General features: G+C 42.9%; 1 protein-coding gene across 8 annotated transcripts in view; it reads left to right on the forward strand.

The window, feature by feature from the left end:
* TLN2 (talin 2) overlaps window positions 1-27,549 on the forward strand; it is a 413,192-nt gene that overhangs the window by 130,737 nt on the left and 254,906 nt on the right. The window contains exon 1 of one of the 8 annotated variants that reach the window (XM_046652953.1): window positions 12,023-12,083. The exons of the other annotated variants lie outside the window; for them this stretch is intronic. The gene's annotated coding sequence lies outside the window, so the exon portion shown is untranslated. Of the gene's footprint in view, window positions 1-12,022; window positions 12,084-27,549 lie in introns of those variants that run through there. 8 annotated transcript variants of the gene reach the window in all.

Raw genomic sequence — 27,549 nt, forward strand, 5'->3', positions numbered from 1 at the left:
TGAATCTGGCCACTTATTAAAGAAAGTACTGGTCTCTATGAGGGGAGGATTAACTGTTAATAAGCTCTCAATCATTATAGGTACATACATATTTATAAGGTATTGCTTTACTCTATAGATCACTTATAGTGGTGTTTTAAATTTTTTGGGTTATCCTTCTGTTTCTGTCATTGGTTGAAAAACATATTCAGCTGCTATTAATATAGACCCCTTAGAGGAAGATGGGCACGGATGTTAGCTCAGGGCCAGTCTTCCTCAGCAAAAAGAGGAGGATTGGCAGCAGATGTTAGCTCAGGCCTAATCTTCCTCAAAAAAAAAAAAAATATATATATATATATATATATATGTAGACCCCACACGAGACATCAAAATCCTTGGATAGTAGGAGAGCTGTCATACCACACACGAAAGGGCTGGACCTTGAGTGGCCAGGATAATTTCAATCCTGTGGCTGTATCGACATCTTTGCTGCTTGTGTGTTCACTCACACTCACATGTGCGTGCACGCACACACACTTTCCCTTTTCCCATGTCCTTGTTTTATCAATGGAAATGATACTGGGTCCTGACATAATTCCTCAACTTACTCATTGTCTCCTAACCATCTGTATCATGGGGATAAATCTCAATCTGTTTACTTCATGTCCCTCATTTAAATCTTACACACGTACCCCTGAGTGCTCTAAAGGGACCTGGGACTACAAATATGAAAGGGGATATAAAAGGCTTAGAGGTGGTGGGAGCCTATTGTTCCATGGGTGCCTTGGGCTGTGCTTTCGTGTCTTCCATTCTGGTGTTGCCCCTAGGATGATGTTATACAGATGTTTGAAGGTATGGGACCTTACTTCTTAGAACTCAGAGTTAGGCTGCATCGTTATTGGAAGGACTTCAGTGATCTACTGATGGGAAGACAGCCCGATAAATTTCTGATCTTCATCCAGCTGTTTGCTGCCAGTCTGGTTGTGAAATGTGACAGGACCATGGCCAACTGCATAATGTTGAAATATGTTGCATCTGAAATTCCTTTCTATCCTCTGCATTGCTATGTGATTTAAGAGGGTAGGACTGCCAGTGATCAGGAGGTTTAAATCAAATTTTGAATTTGCCTGAAGAGGATTTATTGGTTTTCTGCTAATCACAAGACATTGTTCAAGGGGCCATTTACATGGGGTTGCAAAAGTATACAGAGTTTGCATCCCAGTTTGAGATATGTTTGCAAAAGGATAATTAAAAGTATAAAGTAGGATATGGATGACAGCTAGTATCGATAATGTACTCGAGGTTGGAGCTCAGAGGAGACAAGAGAACTATGGTCTTGGATGTCTGCCCTCAGAGGGATTAGGACTCCAGCCTGAGTCTAGAAGACCAGACAGGATTTGAATAACAGAGAGCAAGGGAAGAATATTTTAGGCAGGGGTAATGACACATAGGTGTGGAGGTGGGAATGGCTGAGGTGTTGTTGCGGGGTGGTACACAGGCTCTTGGAACACTGGGTTTATTTATGTGCAAAGGGAAAAGGGAAGGATCAGCTTGAAAGGTAGGAGTTGGCATGTATCATGATGCTTTGGATAATAGAAAGTCTGAATTAGCTTAAAAAATAAAGATAATGCATTGGCTAGATAACAGAAAAAATGCCCCCTTTTCAAGTTGTAGACATGGTTCTCTAGGGTCTGTTTTCCTCATGTTCTCAAGATGGCTGCCAGCAGCAATCAGGGCTACATGTTTCTTTGTTCACATCCATAACCATCAAATAAAGGACCTGAGCTTTGCTCTGACTGGACCAGTCTTAACCATCATGGCAGCCAGGGGAGTGCCACGTGCTTAGGCCTGGGTTTCTCCTCATCCTAGAATTAGTTTGAATGGGGATGAGGCTGTACTGATTGGCTTGTGCCAGTAAGGGTCAACCTCTGGAGTTCAGTTTAGGGCCAAAAGCACTCATTCTGTGGCTACTGTATAGTGATTTCCCAAAGGAAAATCTAGAAAGGTAGAAAGGAATAAGAGGCTAGAGAATGGGTTAACAATGAAAAAATGTGCATTCCTGCTTTAAATCATGGGCAGCTTGGAATCCCAGGGTGAATGAGCTCCAGTGAGTCTATACTTCTCCCTCTATGCAGATCCACTTGGGCTGATTACAGTATTTTTTTGCCTTGGTCCTTGGTAACAGTATTTAACCTTGGCTTTAAACGTAATCTGCCCATGCCCAGAAAAGTTGTTTGGTGACCAGTTTTCATTCTCATCATCTGTTTTTGCTCCTTACTAGGACTGCACATGCTCAGTCAATTAGCTGACTTTTTTGAGACCCTGCAGCGTGGCAGACTTTAATAGCTCTGGAGAACTACCTTTCCTCTTTGCTCTCTGAAAGACATACCCCACTCACTTAAGACTCCTCAGTTAGAGTTTACTCAATTGAGTCTTCTATTTTTTCACATTAATGTTAATCACAAATTATGTAGAATTCGTGAAGTCCAATATTGCCATTCAGAGGCAGGCTGTCCATCCCCCCATCCTTCCATCTATCTATTCATTCACTTATTCAACCAATGAATTCCTATTATGTCCCAGGAGCTGTGCTGGCACTGGAGAGGAACCCAGGTATGGCGCATAGTCCCTACTGTTGAGCTCCCAATCTGGTTGGGAAGCCAATAAATTCACAATTACGATTTTGTGTGGTGGATATGGTATGTAGCATGCTATGGAAGTTTAGAAAAGAGGCGTTTCTCTCAACTGAAGGCGTTAACAGATGACATTTCCTAGCTCAGCTAGGATGCTTAAAATGGGCTCAGAGAGTAGGGTTGGACAATGGGTAGGTGTTTAGAGCAGAGGGAATCGTGCTAAATGGATCAAAGATACAATGATGGCATTTTCAGGGGATGTGATGATGGCATTTTCAGGAAGCCACAGGTGTTTTTCTATGGCTGGGACTATAGTTCTTAAATAACTGGGAGGTGGACTCCAAATGCATATTCCCAACTCTTCCACCCGAGATTCCAATCAGTAGGTCAGGAATGTGGTCTGGGAATCACATTTTAATCTCCATCTCCTTGGGTGGTTCTGATCCTGGTGGTCTGAAGAGTACTGGCCTGGAGGGCAGTATGTAGGGCTGCAAATGTAGGCTCCGTTAGGGGAAGAGCAGGAGCCTGAGAGAGTGGGAGCCTGAGAGAGTGGCCAGAGAGGTTGCAGAAGTTTGGAGGAGAGTTTCTAGGACTGAGTGGTCAACAAGACCCTGTAGGAAGTTGAAGGCATTTGGCAGCAGAGAATATAATCTCCAACAGAGCATACTTAGAACAGGAAATAATATCTTATCCTTATATTTGCACAATTGAGCTGAAACAACTTTCCAGGATAAAAGACTTGAAATAATCACTTGGCTCTAAACCCATGCAGCCAAGAATTCAGCTTTCAAACTCCAAGTGCAGTTCTTGGTCTGCTAGTCTGCCTCCCAGTTGGGAATTATTTATCTTTGTTATGTTAGCACAGTGATTTTGGAATGCTCTTGAGTAACCTTGGAGGTTACTCTATAGATTGTTTGATTCATTATTTAAAAATGTGATTGATTCAAGACTAAATAAATGTGTAATACTGAAGCCACATAGAGGGCAGTGAAGGAGGCGTGCAGCATTTATACAGTTAAGGATATTTTGGAGGCCACTTAAGTTGGGCCTCTTTTCCTAAAATCAGACTTAGTAAGATTTGAATTTTCTTCTCAGGCGGAGTACCCATAATAACCTTCTCAAAGGTTCTTGACTTACTCTGAAAGAGCTCCATTTCGTGGACAGTATACTGTAGACTACACTTCTCATTTCCTGTGCCATCATGACTTTTACTTACCTAGTGTTAAAACAGAAACTAGATTTCAGACTGGCTCTGTGTTTTACATTATTGTTGGAGTTACTCCATTCGTGATTACAAGCTCAGTGGAAATGATAGGAAAAGTCACACTTTTCAATATAGCTTCTAAGTGCTTTGTGTCTTCAACTGCATTTAATAAAAATTTGTCTATAAATAAAAGACCACCAAGAAATATGAGAGCTGCTTTGTCCTCGATATTTAATTATTTATTGTTTTAGGCATTAAAATGTATGTTGATAGAAGGTGCTGGAACATACACTTAAAAAAATATTGACAGTAGGTTAGTTAGCACAAGCTTTCTCAGTCTTGGCACTATTTTTTTTTTTTTTTTTTTTTTTTAAGAAGGAGATGCTGGAAAGCATCAAGTCTTCTTCTTTTTCTCTTTTTTTAAAGATTTTATTTTTTTCCTTTTTCTCCCCAAAGCCCCCCGGTACATAGTTGTATATTCTTCGTTGTGGGTCCTTCTAGTTGTGGCACGTGGGACGCCGCCTCAGCATGGCTTGATGAGCAGTGGCACGTCCACACCCAGGATTCGAACCAACGAAACACTGGGCCGCCTGCAGCGGAGCGCACGAACTTAACCACTCGGCCACAGGGCCAGCCCCAGTCTTGGCACTATTGACATTTTGGGCCAGATAGTCTTGAGTTGTTGTTGGATGTTTGCAGCATCCCTGGCCTCAACCCACTAGACCCAATCATGGCAATCAACATTTATCTCCAGATAGTGCCAAATGTCCCCTGGGAGCAAAATCACACCTGGGTGAGAACCACTGAGTTAGCAGAGGCAAGAAAGCTTTTAATGGATATCTCTTTACTCTGCTGTTAATCTATCTTTTGAGTATTTTGTTCTCACTATTAAAAGGCAAGACATACAGTTGATTCTCATTACACATGGATTCTGTATTTGCAAGTTTGTCTACTTGCTAAAATTTATTTGTAAGACAAAAATCAATACTCCTGGTGCTTTTATGGTCAGTCTTGGACACACATTTGTGCAGAGAGGCAAAAAATTGGAGTCATCTGATGCATCTGTTCCCACTGAGGTCGAACAAGGTGACGCTCTGCCTTCTTATTTCAGCTCTCAGGCTGTAAACAAGTGTCCTTTTCATGGTCTATTTAGTGACGTGTTTTTCAGAAATTTGTGCTTTTTATTGGTGATTTTGCTGTTTAAAATGGCCTGTAAGTGTAGTGCTGAAGTGCTGTCTAGTGTTTGTAAGTGCAAGAAGACTGTAATGTGCTTTACGGAGAAAATACATATTAGATAAGCTTCGTTCAGGCCTGAGTTATAGTGCTGCTGGCCATGAGTTCAATGTTAATCATATCTATCTGTCTATCTCATGTGTCTTTAAACACATAAAACAAGGTTATGTATTGATCTATTGATGAAAATGTTGTGACCAGAGACTCCCAAGAACCTAACCCTGTATTTCCCCTTGGAGCAATAGTTCGGTGTTCACTAATTCAGTATTTATGGTGACTTTGTAGAACATAACTGCTGCAGATAACGAGAATCAACTCTACTATTAGTTTTTCCAGATTACATTTCAAAAGTCTCCATTTTAAAGATCTAATGTGATACATGTATTAAGCTAGATTGCTTTTCTTTAAAAATAACGTAGCCAAATTATAGAAAACTTGTAAAATAAATATAATTGCTGAGTGAATGGATATAAATATTTCTAAAGCTATTACATACCTTGTGGGAAGGGTTGTACCAATTTACAGTACCACAAGCAATTCACTACAGTGCTATTTTCAATGCATCTTTGCCAGCATAGTTTTACATTAATGACAAAATTGATACATGTTAGAGAAGTCAAATTATACAGATATTTTAGAAACTACAATGTAAAAGTCTCTCTCCTCACCTTTTCCCACTTCAAGAGTGTTAAGAATTTGGTGTGCATCATTTCAAGCCTTTTAAGAAAATGCGCATAAAAAGAAATGCATTTTATACCCATCATTTAATATGGAAGGGACTGAATATTTGTGTTCTGTATGCCCTTTGTGTTATGCTTTATAATTTAGGTGGAAAAATGCTTCCTCGTTATTTATTAAATACCTAAGTTGTCAGGAAAAATTACAGAAATGATGTTTCTGTTTAATAGCTATTGTTTAAGTTTTATGCTAAGCCATTAGCTTGTGATAAATATCTTTTAATCTAGTTATTTTTTGCCAGTAGTCTAAGCTACAGAACACAGCAGAGATTCAGTCCTGGAATTGTATTATTTTTTCTCACTAGGCTTGTCAGAATTTCAAAGAATTGAATTTTCTGATAGAAAAGGAGTTAATTACTGGATGCAAATGGGTAAACGTTAACCAGGATCAGTCAAGATACTTAATATAAATAGGTATAACAGATGTTTGTGGAACAATTATAACGTGAGGAAGACTTTTGTGTCAGAGTGATTCTCTATCCTCTCCTCTTATCATGGCTGGAGAAGAGACGACCTTGAGGGGTGGCTGATGCTCACTTGCGTGTTTCCTGCACACGGGGACTACTTGGAGTGACTAGAAATCCTGTAGATGAGCGTCCCTTGATCTAGGGTGGGGAAGCGAGACTTCTTATACCAGCTGTTGATGCTAGACATGGAGTTTTGATTAAGTTTTAAGCCCTACTTGTATCTGAAGGCTTAGTTTTCACTTAAGAGAACTTGGAGATACACATTAAAATTGCTTTTGGAAAAGAAAGGCTAAAATATTAGTAAATTTGACTGATGGAAAAATCCAGGAGAATTGCAGACTTTTGAAATAAGTGGCATATGCTATTTCTAGGATGGTGGGAGAGAGAAACTGTACAGGTTTAGGGTTACTTGTTTACTATTTAGTAAAGGGTAAAATAAAAAGAATGACTTAACTAGGGCCAGAAAGGACTATTTTCTGGAAAGAATGGAAAAGGCAGGATCATGCTGCTTTCTGAGCCTGAGTTTTTTCACCTAAGAGTGAGACAGGGCTACAAGACTGGCCCAGGGGATTCTATTTTGTGGTGAGGGAGTGTGTCACTTGCGTGATAGCTTTGCACCTCAATCCCAAATTCAGCACTCTAGCAAGACTCCAGTAGGTCTCCTTGTAGATGGGGAGAAAACGTAAGGGTTTGGCAGAGATGGGGATTTTTAAAAATCTTTTATGCTGCATTTGCTATGAAAAATTCACAGAAATTTTGGATTTTGCAAATTGTATCCCTTTTAAAATGAACAAAGAACACCTTCCCATAGGTTAGGAATTGCGAAGTCTCTTCCTTATGAGGTTCTTAGTTTACTCTTGAGATGATTTTTGTTTGTTACTAGTGTGGGCATCAAATAATCGTCAAAAACCTAGAGGCACACCCTTTGAAGTGCATAGTTTCTCTTCCAGAACATCCATGGGAGAAGCCCTAAGGAGAATGCTTAAAGGAAGATATTTCACATAATTGTCCACATTCCTCTTATTTTTTCCTGAAAAATAGAAAGCAAATTTTTTTTACTCTACTAATTTTTAGTTTGTGAATATTTATGAAAGGACTTGTTGAAATGTTCCTTTATATTAACCTTTTTTTGATTAAAAACATATAAATATTATCATTAACAATATTTGAATTCCCACTTATGAAGGATTTAAACATTATAGGAAGCTTTAGAGTAAAACGTAATAGATGAAGTTAATCTTGCGAATCTTTTTTTTTTAATTGCTTTTTCTCCCCAAATCCTCTCAGTACAAAGTTGTATATTTCAGTTGTGGGTCCTTCTACTTGTGGCATGTGGGATGCTGCCTCAACATGGCCTGATGTGCGGTGCCATGTCCGTGCCCAGGATCTGAACCGGTGAAACCCTGGGCCGCTGAAGTGGAGCGCGCAAACTTAACCACTTGGCTACTGGGCCGGCCCCCAATAATGTCTCTTTGTAGCATGTCTTTGACTTTGTTCATGAAACATACAAGGTTTAACTATTGTGTTGTCACATCTGTGAACTTTTCTTTGTCTTTTGGGCTTTGTAAATGTAAATGGTATTCATATTGTTTTCTGGTTTTACAATTTTTTTACATTCATGTCTCTTATCTACCTGGAATTTGTCTCTGTGTGTGATAGTGGTAGAGCTGTAACAATTTTATGTGGATGTTGACTTTTCCAATTACAATATATGGAACAATTTGCTCTTGTACTTATTTTAAATGATACATTTATTGTATCCTAAATGTCTGTATATGTTTTCTGTACTCTCACTCCTATTTAATGATCTATTTCTGTGATACCAATTACTGTAGCTTTACAGCATGTTGAGTTTTGTTGGGGTAAGTTTCCCTTCAGAATTAGTCTCGTATAAAAACACTTTTAGTCACTCTGAAGCTTTCTCTTCCAGTTCCACTTTAGAGTTGGCCTTGTAAGTTGTGCAGATTGTCCTGTTGAGATGTTGGCTCATACTGACTTTATAAACTGACAGAGGGAGAACCGCTGTCTTACAATATTGAGTCTTTCTATCTGGGAAGTGGTACCTCTCGCCACTATTAGTATCTTCTTTAATATCCTTCAGTAAAATTTAAAATAAGATTGTTTTGGCGTATTTATGAGCTGGTTTATTTCCAGTTATTTTCTTTTTGTTTTTCTCCTTTCCCTTCTGCCTGCCTGCCTTCTTGCTATTATGAGTGGAATTTTTTTTCAATGACACTTTTTAAATGGTTACTGTATCAGACCATCTACAGTCCACTAGATTCTAGGCAGACAAGCATTTCATTTGCAAAAAAAAAAAAAAAAATGAGTTTTATTGCTTTCTTCCTAATATTTTACCTTATTTCATGTCTCTGCATTGGTTAGAGGGTGAAGTAAAATGTTGAATAGTAACAGACATACTTGTCATCTTCCTGATTGTAATGGGACACTACTTGTAATTCACCATGTGTTTGCTCATTTCTGACTTATTTTCTTATAAATACTTTCTTATAAAGACAAGTATCAAATTAACTATAATTGGGGGAAATGTTTGTCACTGATTATTTCCCTAAGGACTTGGCAGTAATGTGGGATGTGATTCATTAAGGTTCTCCCACCTGGTTTTCCTCTAAGGAATTCACCATGTAGAGGAGCATGTTGAAGCATCTGAGGACATTCTGGACCAGGACCTCTGCAGGAATCCTAGGAACACACTTTGGGCAAGACCGACTTACGTGAACCTATTTGATTTTTCTGAAGGAGAGTATGGGTGGAATTGAGGGGTCTAGCCAGTGGCAGTGACCCAGGCTGAGATGAGTCTTGGGGGTCTGGAAGTCATGTTCTCCTTAGGCAGATGGAGCCACATTTTAAGTGTGCCCTGAGAATAAATTGGTAGGGTTGAAATTCAGAAAATTGCAGTAATGAAGCCCGGTTTCAGGGAGACATTATCACATCCTTACTAATTGTGAGATCCAAGGGGGTTTGGGGGGCTGCATGGGGGCAGTGAATTTAGAAAAGAGGAAAAGAATGACATACAAGATGTGCAACGTGATAGCCCAGAACCCTGGTACTTTGCTGTGGTTGGGGGCTCCTTATCTGCATTGCTGAAGAGTGGGCTGGCGGAGTTAAAGCCACAGGCTCAGAATGTAACCTCAGCCCTTACCTTGTAAATGATCGTCCCTTTTTGTGAGTAGATTGTACTACCTGGGACCACCTCCATTAGGTAAATTTCAAATTACCACGTGTGCCTGAAAGCCATAAGCTTTCGTTTCAGGGGGTCCTGTGTGTCCTGTGGAGGCCCCTCTGCGGCTTGCTGGTCTGTGGGGCTCCACATCTTGTTTCCTCCAAGCAACTAGAGCAAATCTGCTTTTAGGAATCTGCATTGCTTATTGGACTTCTAAGTAAAATTACATTTGAAGACAACACTCTGCTGCTAAAAAGTTTGAAAGCCATCGTTGTAATTTATTTTACTAATTTAAATCATGTTTGTACAGTAATATTGATCTTGCCTACATAACTAGGGGCTTTTATATTCCAACTCAATTGCATTTCTCAAGGAAATTTCCTCGCATCTAGGATTTAGAAATGATTTCCTCGTACATTTTATGTAGACTTTATAGCAATTAGGGGTTGTGCATGCATGTGATTAGGTCAATTGTGTATATATCATATTTCCTCTGATAAATGGTTAGCTTCTTATTTGCGTCTTACTTTGTTTCCATCTCCATTCCCACCCTTATCCCTGAAAACTTATGAGATCAGGATGTAGTTTCTGGTGCCATTTGGACTTCTGTGAATGAACATCCCCTTCCTCTTCTGCTAATGCTGTGAACAAGAAGGCGGGCCAGGAGAAGTTCAGAGGCGGGGCTTCTCCAGCAGCCTGCCTTGCCTCTTGTCTTTCAGCATGCCAGCGCATTGTTAAGAGAGCTCCAAGTAGCTTCCTCTGGGGATTGCTGTATTTTACTAGGATCACCAAGAATTGAGGTGGGAGAGCTTGCCAGTAGATCCTCTCCCAGTTGTGTGTGGGCTACAGTCTAACTGAGGCCAGCGGATGTGGACTGAGCCCAGAGGAATTGCAGTAATGAAGCCCGGTTTCAGGGAGACATTATCACATTGTCCTCACTGTTTAACTACACCCTTCCTGCTCTTCATGGGCAAAGTGGAGTCCTTTCTCTTCTAAAGAGCGTTCTGGCAAATCCGGCCCAAAGTGAGCTGTGTTCTTGCAGCCATACTACCATATTCTGCAATTATCTAGTAAGGGGTTTTGTCTTCTATACAGCTCAGAGATAGTACTGTTGTCACAGCACCAGACACGTGTTGGGTGCTTATTTTAGGCAAGGTCTTTGGTTGTGATAGAAATCCAGTCACACAAGTTTGGTAAACAGGGAAGGTTTCTGTGTATCTTTGGGGCTATCACAGGATAGGAAATGAAGTGCCCCAGGGCTCATGGGAACTGGACTGAGAGTATTCTCCTGGGGTCCTGCATCCCTGGTTCCTGTCTTAAGGTGTCCTTTATCTTCTTGTTGTACAGATGAACTTGCGAGGTCATGCCTCCTTACTCAGGAGTTTGCTGTAGCGTTCTGTGGCTGCCCCAGCCCCAGTCTTTCTGATTTCCTGAGCTTCCAACCTCCCAGCTAGAATTCCACCCAATGGAATGGTTCAGAGTTACTGGGGAGAATCCTATTGGCCAGAATTGCGCTGTTTGAGCCAGGCCACCTAAGCATTAGGTCCCTGCTGGACAATGGATGAGCTGCCTCAAAGTTAGAGCTTCACCCCTGCCCAGACAGCTTTGGTGGAGGTGAGGCGGGTCCCGTGGTACCTGAGGCTGCCCCTTTAGGCTGAACAGACCACCAAACATCTTTTACATTGCTGAAGTATTTGCTAAATAATGAAGTGATTCATCCTTTTTCTTCTAATCTCACTGCTTTGAAATAAAATTTTCCTGTAACCTCTATCTTTCATTGTAAGAATTATCAACTATCCTGGAGAATAAGTCTTCCTGCTGTCTGGATGATGGCCTCTGCCCTGCTCCTCAGCCCTTCTTTGGGATTGGATTGAGCTGAATTGCATAGGAAGGCAGCCAGATAGCCATCTCAGTGCAGCACTGCCATTGCTGCCAGGAGGCAGTGGGAGCAGCTCCATGGAGAGCAGCGTTTGCAAAGATGGGGCTCTGAGGCCTCCTTCGCCCCTTCCCACTAGCTGAGTGTGCAGAGCGGCAGCCGAGCGTTGGCGCCAGGAGGCAGTGAGGGGCTGTGTGCACAGCCTGGAGGGTGTTCCCCTGGGCTTGCATGACTCTTTCCAGAGAGCAAAAATGATTTGCCTTTTGCCTTTCTATTTGTACAAAATGTCCCTGCTTCCCACTCTTCCTCCACAGAATAGGAAATGAAAAAGAAATCATCATTTTAAAACGAGACAGAAGAAAAGAATGAGCTAGCCCGATTCATGGAAGTCAGTTTCTGACTGTGCCGCATGCTGCAGCTTCATCAGACCCATGTTTTATTTTTGATTGGTGGGAATAATAGGGCTTACACCTAATCAAGGAAAAGAATTCCAAACAAAAGCTGGGGTGGGGTTTCCTGGGCAGGAGTGTGATATTGTAATAAATGGGAAGCAGAGTTCTGCAGTCCAATCTCTGGTCTGATTACACAAATTATAGCAGGGGCCCGTTTTCAAAGGAATGTAACACACCCCACTGAGGCCCCTCCTCAGCGGGTGTGTCTGCTTTCCTCCAGCCCTTTCCATAACAGTTAATGCTTTCGCCAGAGGAGCTGAGAGCCTGTGTGGAATAATTGTCATGCTTCATTAGGGTCTCTGCCATGGGACCATTTTACAGGTGAGTTTACCTTATGTTAAGGTCCTTTAGGGAGTCTTGTGGCTAAATTCTCCACCCTTCTGCTGCATTACTGAACAGAAAGTGCATGCAGTGTTCTGACATTCCAGTAACAATTGCCGACATTTCCAAGCACTAATGAGCCAGGCACTTTATATGAAGATGATGTTGGGGTAAAAAATCTTTTCTTGCGAAAAGGGGCATTATTCTCTGTGACCATGACCAGTAGCCTGCCACTGTCCTCAGTCTTCAGATCACCACTCCCACCTCATCTCCTTCCAGAACGTTCCCGACCCCCTGGGCTCAGGCTTTCCAGTCTCTTGAGGGTTCCCTGAAGTGCCCGGTTCCTGCTGCCTCCGGAACTCTGACCTTACTGCTCCCTCTTGCAGTATTCTGCCCCTTCCCCCTTTCTCTCCTTTCTTCTCAGGCTCCAGAATTAAATATCCTCTCCCTGGAGAAAGCTCCCCCTACTCGTCCCTCCTCCTGGCTCTGGTTTCTGTTAGATGCCCCACAGCACCCTGTGTTCACCCTGTTAGCTCTTATCACCGCTGTTAAATGAAGCCTTCACTTTCTTTTCTTTTTAGCTTACAAGCTCCTTGAGGTCAAGGACTATCTTCTTCATCTTCAGATGCCTGACACCTGGCACCTAACAGGTGCTCTTGAACAGTTTGGGGGAAATTATCTTCTCTTGAACTAACTCTAATGTTCTAATTTTATTTTTCTCTAGAGCCAATTTATGCCCCATACCAGATAAATGTTACTATTATAGCCTTGTCTACTTATGATATTAAAAAAAAATGTTTTGTTTAAACCATTTTGGTTTGTTCTTACCCGTGTGTCTTGCTGCCTTACCTCTTGTTTAACTTCGACACCCCGGAGTGCAATAACTGCGTGGCAAGGGGTCGCTGAGACAGTCGACTGCCCACCTCCTGGTGTCTGTGGGTTGTGGCCCTCACTGTTAACTTGGGATTTGTTATGGTTACAGCGGAAGAGTGAGGCTGAAATGCAGTAACATGGGCGGTGGTGCCCACCCCTGCCTGCCTCCCTGATTGCGCCTCCCTCCTCCTGGTCCTGCCTTGTCTGGCCCTCCTGGAATGCTCCCACTCATTTTCCTGCTGCTGCTTTACATTATGATGTCCCTCTCCCATGTAAGGCACGGCTTCTGTCATCCTGCCAGAGTCGGGTCTCCTGGCCTTCTGTGATTCCTTCAAGTTCCCTTACCAGTGTCTCCCAGAACACTTTGGATGATTACCCCCCATGCACATCACATTTTATTGTAGTCATTTGTTCATGTGTCCTTCCTTCCCCCGGACTAGGGGTATGGTTCTGCAGTGGAGGCCTGGCCTTACTCCTTCCTGTGTTCCCCAGGGACTAGCCCAGTGCCACATGCACATTCCTATTCATTGAGCTAATAAATTAGTTCATAAGGGGCATTTAATTTTTAAAAAACATGACAGTATGCATATCCTCAGTGGTGGTGTCTTATCTTTTAAAATTATTGCACGTGTCCTCCTGTTGTCAAGGGTTGGGGCTAAAAGCAGTGCATGTGCTATTTTGCAGATGAGAAATGGAGACTTGGAGGCTCAGAAGGCATAGCCACACGGCTTGTATGGGGCAGGACGGTGACTCAGTCTTGGGCCTTCAGAGGCCTTGTCTGGTGGGCTTTTCCCCATTTAAGACAGGCTCCTGTAGGCTTGATGGAAGTCATCTACTGATAGGAGTCAGGCAGCCAGGTTTCTGGCTGCTTTGTAGGGTTGAGAGGCTGGTCTTGCAGGTGACAGGAAGGACAGTCAGAATCGTCACTGGGACCGGCTGTGTTGGCCTCTTCTCGTGGTGGGGGCAACCTTATTTCAATCCACACACTATGAAGATTTTAGATGTGGATGAGAAAGTTCTGCCACCCCTGCAGGTTATGCTCAGGTTAGTCCCTTCCTGTATTATTTACCTTATAGGTTTCTTTTTCACAAATCACACTTCTGTGTTGTTTTTCCTGAGCACATTAATTTTCTCCTGCTATGTAAGAGCCCGCACTCCCCGAAATGACACACATGTTCTCAGAAATGCTTATATAAATATCCCCTTGTCCCCTGTGCAATTAGCCCCAAGGAGGAGGGGGACATGTAAGATCTGCTAATTTGTGCTAGAGATTCACCAGCAGCAATCCCAGACAAGCTGTTAATAAGTGTTAAAATACGGCGGGTCTGCAGGCTGTGTGGTGTCCCAGCTAACGCTCAGGGCACAGACTCTCCCCCCTGACTTGCCTGGGGTGAGTAAAGTTTATAAATATCGTTTTGAGAAGCATTTATATCATTCTTTTGGTACAGTAAAAAATTTCAGTAGTAAAGGAATGGTGGGAAGTCACCTAACTTAAAGAATTATAGGGAAAATTTGAAAACATTAAAGTACCTATATAATAAATTGCACTAGACTGCCTAAAAGAGCTTTTTGAAATATGATCTGTGACATGAATGTAAGACGTTATTGCCCAATAGAGGGCCTTAGGGAATCTATGCTAAGGGATATTTAAGAGCAACAATTAACATACCACTTCTTAATTAAGTGCTTCTGGATTGCTTGAGGGGCGCTCTCTGGCAACAGCTGGACCCTTAAATTCCTTACATAGCCATTTGTTAATCTGAATGAACTTGAACCTGTTTTGATTACCCTTGCTTTACCGGGCAGACCCTTTAAACTTCCAGCTGGGTGGGTCTAGGGTTATCTCACCTAATGAATCAGAGTAGTCCACATTATTGCCATCCTCCTGCGATTCAAATCAGCAAGGATTGGAATGTCGGCTATGCGCTGCGGTGTTGGCCAGCTTTCAAAGCGTAGCAGAATGTATTTCCTGCCCACAAGAAGTTGACAGTCCACTGCAGAGGATATACAAACTGGCTTTTGGCCCCAGCAAAAGATTGTCAAGTCCTAAACTTTGGAGTCAGCCCTGCTGCTTCCTAGCTGTGGGATTGAGTGTGTTCCTTGACCTCTTTAAGCCTCAGTTTCTTCATCTGTGCAATGAGGATGATAATAGCTACCTCTTATGGTTGTTGTGAGGAAAAGGGAGATAACTCACGTAAACTCTCAAGCATCAGTGTTCATTATCTATCTGGTGTGGTTGCTGCTAATCTGGTCTAGAAATAACTAAAATATAACATGTAAATGTTCTGTTAGATCAGGTATGTGTTGTGTTCTGTGAAAACAGGTATAAACAGGTAACTCCTGGTGGAATGGAGGGGGCCAGGAGAGGCTGGAGGCCAGGGGAAATGCTAGAGAGGAGGCTACATGTGAGCAGGTCTTCATGCTTCTCTGTTTCTTCCTTCAGCAGACATCTATTGCACCTTACGATGTGGCAGAGACTTTGCTAGGCATGGGGGTTACAGAAGGGACTCCAGAAAGATGAATCCCATGCCCTCTTGGAAACTGCCTCCCAGCGGGAGAGAGAAGAAGGGAGGGGCACACCAACGCGTGTAAAAGTACTGAGGTGGAGGGTGCAGATGCTAGAATATAAAGGAATTAAATGTGGCCAGAAGGTGGGGTGCATGGAGTGGAGGGGCAGTGGCTGTGGAAGCTGAGGAGGAAGTAAGCACGTACTTGCAAAGGGTCCCATATGTCGCTCTAGAAATCTCTGCAGCAATGGGCAGCCATGGGAGCCTTGATCTTTTTTTTCTTAAATATGAAGTTTGTTTTTCCTCTACTCTAATTGCAATACATATTCGTCATAGAAAATGTATAAAAAATTATAAAGTAAAATAGGGAGAAATAAACACTCATAGCCCCACCACTCAGGAAAAATTTATATTTTGACTAATCTTCCTGTCAGATTTTCCTCCCATGGGGTTGGTTGCTTTATTTCTTGAGTTGACATAGTTGTGATCGTGCTATAAGTACAATTTTGCTTTCTGTTTTTTCCACTTAGTATATTTTCTCAGGTTCTCATAAACATCATTTTTCCAGCCATGTAATATCCAGCTGAGAGAATGAAACACATTTAACTTAGCCCATTCTTTTGGATCATCAAGTTGTCTCCAAGTTCTTATTAGCATAAAGAATGAATGTTTTGCATCTTTATATTTGAGAGCTTTTCTGCATCTAAGGTTATTCCTTGATGATAGATGGCCAGCATTGTGATTATTGGTTCTTAAAGGTGTGTGAAACGCGTTGTGAGAGTGCTTCCCTGAAAGAAAGCATTGGCTGAAAAGGTCGTAAAGCTTTCTGTCCTAGAGATGCCGGAACCGTGGTGAAGGGTGGATTGGAGCGGAAAGAGGTTGGAGTCAGATCAGTCAGCCCATAACACCTCCCCAGGGCGATGGCATTTCTGATGGAGTGACAGCACCTTGCTTGAGATGTGTGCCTTTATGGGGAATCATTAACTTTGGCAAGAGCCAGAGTGGGTTTGTAGCTGAAGATGACGTGTTTGGTTTAGGACCTCAGGATTTTGCTCTTTTCTTGTCCCCTGCAGTGTTTACAATGTAACTGTTTACTTAAATGTCACTGTCCCCTGTTGAATTGAGTTCTCCGGCCCCTCATCCGGAGTGTGAGCATTTTGTGTACCTAATGATTGTTTAATTAAGCTCCATAAGGTTTGGGGGTCAGGGGAAATGGGTGGGCAGTGGCTGAGGCCTAGGCCAGGAGTGAGGCTCTGGCTACAGTGGGGCTGAGGCAGGGCAGGCCTGGCAGGGAGCGTGCTAGAGGGGAGGGGACAAACCTCCTGGCTCTGAGTAGAAGCAGAGTGGAGTGAGGGCCAGGGCTGAAGACGTGGGCTCTGGAGTCACTCTCCATCATGGTTCTGGCTCCTCCGCCGACTGGACTGGCTGAGTGACCTGGGCAAACTCCTCAAGAGGCATGCTGTTGGGGGCAGTCTCTTTTTAGGTGCAACACTAAACAATTTTTTTCGGTCCTAAAAGTGATAAAAACAAAACTCAGATTAGGTAGTTACCTCTTAACATTGTTGAAAGCACAGTGTGTGGCCCATGGGAAGACCTCAGTAAACGTCAGCAAAAAGATTGATGGCAGCAGCCCCTTATCAGAGGGCCCACGAGGTGTTGGGGTCGTTGGTGTCACAGACCTTGGGGAAGGGTTTGTTTCTTTGGGTGGGGCTCTGCCCAGTGACAGATGGGAACACTTCCTTGATCTTGCCCCAGAGCTCATCCTTTGGAAAACATCTTTGGCCTGGGGTTTCAGAGCTGGAGACATATCCCCAGCCCCACCCTGCTAAGCTCTTCAGGGACTGTGGGAAGGAGCACCTGGAAGATGCCCAGGTGTCCCCTGACCTGGCCAGTCTGAGATGCTGAGGCTGGACAGGCCCAGTGTTAGACCATGCAGTAATATCCCAGGGCTGCCTTAACAAATGAGCACAAACTGGGTGGCTTACGGAGGGGAGGAAAAATAATATTTTCTCTACTCGTCTGACTTCTTAGCTGAGACCCCTCTTTCACAAGAGAAAAGCAAGTTTATAAACATATGTGTTTCATGGGAGATATAAATGGGGTAAAAATGAGTAACGCTAGGAAATAGCTTTAGAATTCAGACTTAAATGCCATCTTAATAGGGAAAAGGGAGGGAGATGTAGGCCTCGAGAGAGTGATTTTTAGGGAAGATGAATGGGCCCTTTGAAGAATAGGTGGGAGTTATGATAGTTTGTGACAAAGTTTGTCTGGGTGTGGTATCGACTTCTAGTCTCCTGTCCTGAGAGGAGTCAATCTTTTCTGGTTGATGGAACTCCTGGGGGAGGGGATTGATGAAAATTGAGTTTCTTTTGGAAGATTTATCTTTAGGCAGAGAAGGGGAGTTCAGAGAAAGTTCTCCCCGCATTTGCTGTTTTTCACTTGCCTACAGCTTAAAATAATTATTATACCAAAGTGCATATTGTGATGGCGGTAGGGGTGGGGGGGGGGTGCGTATTTTGCTACCCTTCATTCACAAGAACAGAAATTTATTTTCTTAAAGTTCTTGAGATTGGAAGTCCAAAATCAGGATGTTGGCAGAGCCATGCTCCTTCCGAAGGCTCTAGGGGAGAATCATTCCTCACCTCTTCCAGCTTTTGGTGCCTTCAGGCCTCTCTTCCTTATGGCTACCTCACTCCAAACATCCACCTCTGCCTTCATGTGGTCTTCTATTCTTTCTGTGTCTTCCCTTCTGGCTCTTATAAGGACACTTTGCATTGGATTTAGGGCTTACATGTGTAATCCGGGATGGTCTCATCTCAACATCCTCAATATCCACGTCTAGATATACACTCTTTTTCCAAATCAGGTGATATTCATAGGCTCCAGGGATTAAGACAGGGGAGGACCAAAGGGTCTGCTCTGATATTGCTTTCTGTACCCCAGAGTCCCAGACACTCGGGGAAGGGGACCTCTGGCCTGACCTTCTGGGTCTAGCACCTTAGCTCCTTTCTAGGAGAAACTGGGAAATTGAGGAGGTTCCCACCAGAGGCAGGCGTTAGCCCAAGCTTTTGGTGCCCAGGATTGCCAGGACATTAGGATTGCCATCCCAGGCATACTTTGGTGCCCAGACTTTCTCAAAGGGATAGCATTTGGAGTTCACATGTGAGGTTGGTACAGTCTTTAGTCAGAAATCTCTTTGCTTCCTGTGTAAGCAGGTGAACTTGGTGGTAGTAATTGTAGCTACAGTAAAATTTTTGTGGTAAAGGTGAATGGCTATGAAAAACAGAAGCTCTGTGGCACGTGAGAGTGATCGTGTAGGATAGGTGCAGCTGATTTCAGTTACGAGAATTATTTTTTATATAAACATGCACACGTGTATGTAAACAGTAGAATTTAAATGACAAGTTATTATTGGTTATTGTGGAGGGTGGTTGTGGGTTATATTCAGGGTTAATAATCAAGCTAAAGATAGTCTCCCCTGGCTTTACAACTACAATTGATGGAGCAGTAATTACATGTGAGATTGTTTTCCTTTCTGCCTTCTTCAGGTCTAAGCACTGGTAAATCCTTTGGCGATAATTCTTCTCTCTCTTCTTTCTTTACTTTCCTCCTCCATGTGGTTTCCCTTACATCACTGCCCTTTTCTTTCCTCTTCTCAAGACACTTTATTGCTGTTGAAAATGTTAACAGAATTGCTCTGTTGATATGAATGTGTTTCCAAAGTGGTTTCAAAGTGGTTGCATCCAAAAGTTTAGGTGGTTTTTAGAGATTGGTCTCCTTGGCCACATTCCCCCTTTGCCACCCATGGGAAAGGGTGCTAGACTATTTCTTGGCTCTCTTCCAAGTGTGTCAATAGCCTGTTGGTTTCCAGTTCACCAAGAGCAGAATAATCTTGGGTAAACATGGCCGTTGGAAAAAAGCAAATATTGGTCTTGGCGGTTGTAGTTTCTCAAGTGTCTGGGCCCTCATGTTAGTGGACAAAATAGAAGCTACACCAGAGGGCATAGCGTCAAATACCACATCTGGTTAAAGAATATTGGTAGAAATATATAAATAAAGCACTTATAAAAGGCAATGTCATTTCTCTCTCTCTTTGAACAAGTCGGAATATTCCCTTAGCCCTTAATTTTACTTGCTTAAGCCAGGTCTTCTCAACTTCAGCCTATTGACATTTAGGCCAGATAATTTTTTGTGTGGGGCAGTCCTATGCATTGGAACATGCTGAGCGGTGTCCTTGACTGCTAATAATCAGATGCCAGTAGCACCCTAACCCACTCGTGGCTACCAAAAATGTCTCCAAACAATGTCAAATGTCCCCTGGAGGGCAAAATCACCCCTGGCTGAGAACCAGTGGCTTAAACCAATCCTCCCCAAAGAGAGAGCGTGTAAGATGTCCTGATTTTGGTGGTGGAAGGATGTATGTGTGTGGGGAGGAGTAGTGTTTGGGTCTCTTTGACTCATTTCTTGAGAGTCACTTTCCAACACAGCTGTGCTCAATATGGTCATGATCTGGGTCTCAGAAGTGAGGGTAGTTGGAGATGATCAAATCAACAGTATCAGGCTGTTAACTTTAGAGCAGGGATTACCTATTTTCCTTAGCCAGCTTATTGCCATTCCTCTAGTGGTTTTAAAATGGAGATGCCAGTCATACCAAGGGTGCTCGGGAGATGGGCCTGACACTTGACACCTTTCCATTGCTGGATTCCTCAACTGGGCAGCAAAGCATGACAGGAGTCTGTTGCCCATCATGCCTGTGAATCAGTATGTCATCAGAGGGGAAGGTGCCGAACTTTGATGTCAAGGTGACACACTGTTTGGGCAGATGTAGTCCCTAGACCTTCTCAAGCGTGACTGCATGTATGTACAGCCAGCTGGCCTTGCTTCTTTAGAAAACTTAGACTCTATCCCTATGGAACTGTCGATCTGCCTTTAAACCTTAAGTATTTTCATCATTTAAACACACTTTCAGGGCTTCAAGTGGGTTGCAGCAGTGTCATCATACTAACACAATTAGGTTAAAGCAATGTACTATACCTTTATGTGTTGCCTTCCATTTATTTTTCTTTTTTAGTTGGAAATTGCAAACATCTGCAGAAGGAGCAAAAACAGTATGAGCCCCCATGTACCCACCACCCACCTTCAATGATTATTAATACACAACCCATTTTGTTTCTTCAAGAACCCCTCCTTCTCCTCTCACTTATTTTGAAATAAATCCTCAACATCGCATTTCATCTGTGTATATTCCAGTATGCAACTTTAAAGATTGGGGATCTTAAACGTAATTATCATCCCTAAAAATAAATGAACTAATATTAAACCTAAAAATGCCTTAATACCAAATATCCATTGCATTTGGTTGCTATGTCTCTGAGGTCTCGTTTAGTCTACTCTGTACTCCTCTTCATTTAATCAGAATGTTCAAGGGCAGGACAGACACCGGAAACCATCATTCATTCTCTCTGTGTCTAATGTGTTGATATGTGGAGGTGCTGTGCCTATTGCCTGGCACCTGGGAGGAACATAATAGCTACCGGCTTTTCTTCTAATTCTGTAAGTTATGTTCTTCCTTCCAGCTTCTCTGGCTTGACACGGGCACGTTCCTTTTCTCAAGGGAACTGCTCAGCTGGCAGGTGCCTTGAATTGCCTGGCAACCTCCTCCCCACACCTGCCCTTAGGTGGGCTGCTGTCAGCCTTTTTAACCTACACTCTGCCAAACTTTTCTATGCCAGTGTGTGTGGTACCAGCCAGAGGTCTGGAGGCACATTAGTATGTAGTGCCTAATGGCTAAGCATTCTATCAGAAAACCGAGCCCAGACTTCCATTTCCCAACACTTTCATTCCAGGCTGCTTTCAGAGCCTCTGCCTTCTCTTAGTCACTGAGCCCTGGTGGGCCTCCTGTGGAGCTGCTCCCTCTCCCAAGGGCCCTCGGGTCTGGAGGAGGGATCTGTGGGTACCTAACCCTGCTGCCACCTCGCAGGTGCCCTCCCTGCCGGTCCATCACCTCCTCCTGCTGGGCCTCTCCCTGCCTTGGCTCACTGGGTCTGCCTCAACCATGTGCTGTCCCTCCTGGCCGATGCCTGTCTTCACCAAGGAGCTGATGTTCTGCACTTGGGCCTTCCCACCTCCCCAGCCTCTCTCTTCATAGCTGTTAGCTGCAGTGCCCCTGCAAGTGAACCCATTAACCACCCAGCCCCCAAAATGACCCTTGACTGGCTCTCTGTTAAGGCCTTGCCTTCCACTTTTCATAACCACACCCTGAGCGAGGTGTGGTTTCCCCGAAATAGTGCTCCTCTTGATATTTTCTGTTCACCCTGATTGCACCCCTCTCTTTGCACCCCCTCACCTGCTCTTTGACCTCACTGAAACCTCCCTATCGAAACTCCTCCTTGTCCTTCCCATCTGGTAGGCTCCCCTGCTCTCACTTCCTCCTTTACTTGGCTCCTTTGAGGAACCTGAGCTCCCTGATGCCTTCGCCCTGAGCCCTTGAGAATGAAGGCCGTGTGGCCCCCTCTTGGGACACCATTAGAGACTGGCGAGCACTCACATCATGACCTGCCACTTCGGCTCAGCCCTCTTCCCACGTGGCATCCTTTTAGGGGCCACTGGTGCACACATGCTCAGGTCCCTCCAGGAAGCATGCAGACTTGTCACCTGCTTTACTCCACCTCCTCCTCAGCACCCACTTTCCACAGCAAACACTCTTCCCGTCTCACATGGAAAACAGACGTCCCTGAGGTGCCGCCTGCCTGGCGTCCCTCCACTCTCCCTGCCAGTGTCCAGTCAGAGGGAAGAGCTCCTGGGTGCAAGCATCTCCCCTAAGGTCTCCTTTCTGCAAGGATCCCCTTCTCCTCTGGGCTGTGGTTTCTCCTTCCCTTCAGTCTGCAACTTGCCTAAGTCCTTGAATCTTTTAATGACAAAACCAACCCATCCCATAACCCTGAGGGATATGCCTTATTAACCCTTTTTACAGATGAGGACACTGAGGCTTAGAGGGGAAGTAGCTGCCTGAGCTCACAAACAGCTGGTTACTGCTGGCAGCTGGGTGGGAGCGCAGCTGCCTGACTTCTTGCTCAAGCCTTTGACCTTGGGTTAAACTGGGAAGGATGCAGCCTTCTTAGGAGCCCCTCCATTGGCTGGTGCAGGGCTAAGGAAGGAATTTTGAAACTCCTTCCTTGAATGTAACTGAATACCAGTGAGAGTCATTTGATGCTTAAGCTGCTTAACTCTCCACTCCTTGATATTTTGGGTACCATCTGTCTTCCCATCTCGATTGTGAATTCTTCAGGGGCTGCCTCTTGATTTTTCTGATCCTAAGAACACTTTGCACGTGATTTGTGCTTACTAATGGGTTCCTTACTCACCTAGAGATTTTTAGCTTTTAACTTCAACTTGGAAGCCTTTAAAAAAACATTATTTAATTTCGGGGTGTGTGTGTATAATGGAATACTTGACGTTTTTGCTTAGTTGAGGTATGATCATTCCACATATGAACTTTAGTTTGTATATAATTTAATATTTTTTAAATCAGGACCCATCAACATTGTATTATATCATAATGTGGTTTATAGTCTGTAGCATTTTATAATTGAAGAAATATGGCATTGTAATTGTAGATTTAAAAATATTACAGTGTTATAGATCCTAATCCTGGCTATGTCATAGAAATAGTTCTGTTTTACTCAACCTTTCCAAAGTAGTGATTTTTCCTTCCTAAAAATGTAGTCACAGCTCCCTTTCTCCTTTTTTGTTACCTTCTGCCCGTCAACTCCTAAAAACGTAGAATGAGATGACCAGAAATTGAGGATTCTGATGAGTTGGTTTAGATTAGTGTTTCTGAGAGGAAAGATCAGCTTATTTAATTTATAATTCGTTTAGGGCTGACAAACTTTTGTAAGAGTCAATAAAAGTGAAATCTTTGAGAAAAAAGAGACATACAAAATATAAATGCTTTTATTTTTATTACATTCAACCAACATAAATTACTTTGTCAAATTGCCCTAAAAGTTTCCAAACGTTTACTCTACATTTCTGTACTTGTGTTATTGCAGACTAGTTAGAAACTGGTGGACAGACCACCCTTTGGGTAGCATGGAGCTAGAAAATGGAGGTTTTGCCTAGTTCATGAATTTCCATGGAGTCTTTTTTTTTTTTAAATCATATTAGTACAGCTTATTCTGATCTCTTCTGACCATTAGGAAAACACAGCTGGGAAACATCCTAAAGTCCACTGACATTCAGAGGTCAGGTATAATGTATGTTTGTCTTCCCTTTAAGAAAAAATTCAGTGTTCATTCCTCAGTTTAATCAGATGTTCATCATTTCATCTATTGGAAACCAGTAGAAGGCAAGTGAGTGGCCCTCGTCCTGGTTTATGGAGAATGCTCAGTCCTCATTGGTCTCGTAGTAGAAATGTGGGTTTGAATATTTTCTCAGCTGCGTGGAGTGAAATTCTAATACCCAAGATCATAATAGCCAGAAGAAATATTATATTCTGATAGTGAGATAAAAGATATGGATTGGGAATTGCTTTTTAAATAGCACAGCAGTTAAATGTTTTAACTTTGTCTGAAGAGGTCTATCCGGTGATTACGTGATGTTTTATGCTCAAGGTAGCCATGATTGTCTTACTGGAACACTTAAATATTTAAATCTTAATGGAAATCAGCAGGAACCATTAGAAATATACAAAATAATTTAAAAAAGAAGTCCAAGTGAATTAATTTTAGCTTTAGGGTTGTGTTCAAATAATACTAGTTATGGTCAGTTGACGTGAAACACATTTATACTGTTGTGAAAAGGAATTAGAATCTAGAGAAGCACTCTACCAGAAATATAATGAGACATGTATAATTTTAACTTCTAGCCACATTTTAAAAAGATGAAATTAATTTCAATGTATTTTATTTAACCCAGTACGCCCAAAATGTTAACATTTCAAAATGTAATGTAAAAATTATTAATGGGGTATTTTACTTTTCTGTTTTGTACCAAGTCTTTGAAATCTGTGGACTTTACACTCATTGCACATCCCAATTTGGATTAGCCACACTTCAAGTGCTCACCGGCCACATGTGGCTAGTAGCTATCATCTTGGGTAGAGCAGGGAGAGAGAACCAAAGTCCACAGCAGGTAATGTACACAATCACCTGAGTAGTTTTATATTTGAATTATGATTTGGTCCAAAATAATTTTTAAGTGATTTCACAGTTACCTTAGAGGGGACAGAAGTGGACCCTCTGGGGAGTCATCCCCTCCCCTAAAGGCCTCTGGCCACCTGCATCACTGATTTTTCCAGGTTAGGTCTGTGGGTGGGCTGATTATCTCACCCAAGGGCAGAGAGGAAGAGCGAGAATTCTTGTATTCCATAAGGGCGGAAACTAGGGGAGAGACTCAAGCAGGACACTGCTTCATTTTTTTTCTTTTTTATTTCAAGAGGTTGAAGAAGAAAAAAATAATGGAATGACTTTTTTTTTTTTAATACAAAGGCAATATGGAGAAGAGTTTCTATTTGAATATTCATTCTGTTAACAGAGCAAGTAGAGGCTGTTACTTTGGGTAGCAAAGCTGCTGCTGGGATAGAAACAAATAAGAGGGAAGTAGAAAGTCCTAGTTGTGCCCAAACAGATGAGCTGGGAGCATCAGAGCCTACGTGTGCTGGTTTCCTCCTTGGGAGCAGAGGTTGGGGTGAGGGTCATGCCCACAGTCACCCAGCCAGCTCCTGGGCTGCCAGGAATTGTAACTTAAGCCTGCTGAGTCTGCCTTGGGTCACCTGTGTCTTGCTGTGTGCAATGGGGAACAGGGAACGAGATGGCCATAACTTTATGTGATAAGCATAGAATTTTTTTTCCTTCTAAGTGAAAACAGCTTCATTATGCGTTTTCTGATTAAAAATACTAGTTTCATAAAACAGTTATATTGAAATGGTATGATATCTGGTATTTGCTTCAAAATAATCTCCAGTAAGGGAGATTTGCACAAGGAAGTAAGGAGGAGTCTAGATGGAATAAGAGTGACTATGAGTTGATAATTTTTGAAGCTGAGTGATGAGTACTTAGGGATTCATTATAATATTCTCAATTTCATATATATTTGAATTTTTTAATAGAAAGTTTTAAGTATTTATATGGTGCATGAAGTTGTAAAGAAAAATTCTGAAATTCCATTACCTGAAAATAACTGCCATTAACTTGAAAACGTTATTTTAAAACCATCTATTGGATATTCCATACTGTGAAAATGCCTTAAATACAGGAAAAGTGTTGAGTCCTGATCTTGCTCAGAGATTTCATTCAGGTTATAGAGCTGAGAGATCACACATGTGGAGGAGAAGAAAGTCGGTGTTGGTCTCAGCATGTTTCTCCGGGGCCTTATGCTCCTGTGGCCCTGTGTTGGCTGGTGAGGGGGAGAGTCTCCCCTCTGTCTCTTAGGGAGGAGTGAAGTGAGGCTCAGAGGACCCACATTGCCCATGTTCACTCAGCATGACTGGAAGGAACGAGGAGGCTGCTGGCCTTGGGTGATGTGGCACCAGGCTCTGTGCTGGGCCCTTGGGTATGCCTTATCCGTCATAGTCATAGAACCCTGTGGAACCGATATTAGAAGGAACACAAAGTGATATAATTACTTGTTATACTATGCAGAGAAATCTACAAGGTCCATGAAAATTCAGAGAACAGCAAGAATAGGGAGAGCCACAGAGCAAGGACGGCTGCTTGGAAAAGGGGGAGCTTGGAATGACAGGTCAGGGACAGGAAGAAGGAGATATGACGAAGGAGAATTTTTGAAATGTTCTGAGAGGAGGAGGAAGTTTCAATGACAAAATAACTGTTTGTTGGGCCGGGGGCGGGGCATGGGGGTGTGGTGGTTTTAAATGAAATGTACCATAATGACTGTAAGGAATCATGGCCAGATAAGGAAAGATAAGAGGGATTTAGCCTTTTGGAAAATCTATCAGGTTGGCAGTTTACGAAGACTAGAATGCATGTCATAAGAGATATTAGAGCAGCAGAATTGCTTTTGAAAGATGAATTTTGTGGGATACAATAGCTACTAATCAGAGCCAAGTGATGACACGTTCTTATTTATAAAAAAAAGTGTCCCTGATTTCCACATTATGTATACCTGAGTAGCTAATTTGTTCTTGATTAGACAAGCCATCCTCCCAAATGACCCCATGTTCTTGTTTGTGATATCTATTTTAGGTTGCCTGGAGGGGGATGAAATCTCACGGTGCACCTTGCTTCTTCCCATCGCTTTTATATTGTCATGTATTGGCTCGCAGCACCCCGTCACCCAGGCTTTGAGGGCTGGGGGGACGAGCCATTATGCATGTTCATAGGAGTTTAGCATGTCTCCTGAATAGGCTGCCTGCTTCTTCTGGCTGCAGCCCTGGGATATTCCATTACAGTGGATGTTTTTTGCATTGGTAAGGAAAACCAGATGGTTTACCACTTGAGGAAGTCGTGTTCTCTCTTCATGTCCTTCAGCTGGATTGTTCATTATAGAAGCAGTTCTTGAAGTGCTGCTACGAAGAAGTAGCCCTCAAATTAAAGGTCGAGGTGGCAGGGAGAGTAAAAGTGGGAGAGGATACAACTTCTCAGGGTCGGTTCTAGCAGATTAGAGCTCCGTGTGGGCAGCCCCATTCATCCTCCTTACTCTGATACGTGCAGGTGATGTCCACTAGCCAGATGGACCCCAGATCCCGCATCACTGCTTCTGGGGGCCACGCCCACCTTGTCTCAGTCTAAACCTCTCAGTGGCCTGGAGTTTCCCTGCTTCTGTGCCTGGGGGACATCAACAGCACCACTCCTCACCCTTCTCTTCTTGCTCTTTTATTAGATTTTAAATTTTTGTTTTTTTCTTAGACTGTTTTTTAGAGCACTTTCAGATTCACAGCAAAATTGAGTGGAAAGTATGCACAGTTCCCACATACCCCTCCCGAAGCACATACACAGCCTCTATCAACATCCCTCCCCAGAGGGCACATTTTTTATAATTGATGAACTACATCATCATTGATTGACACAGCATTATCACCCCAATTACATACTTTGTATTAGGGTTTGCTCTTGGTGGTATACGTTCTA

This window comes from Equus quagga, chromosome 2 (genome assembly GCF_021613505.1).
Source record: "Equus quagga isolate Etosha38 chromosome 2, UCLA_HA_Equagga_1.0, whole genome shotgun sequence".
In the NCBI taxonomy this organism is placed as follows: Eukaryota; Metazoa; Chordata; class Mammalia; order Perissodactyla; family Equidae; genus Equus; species Equus quagga.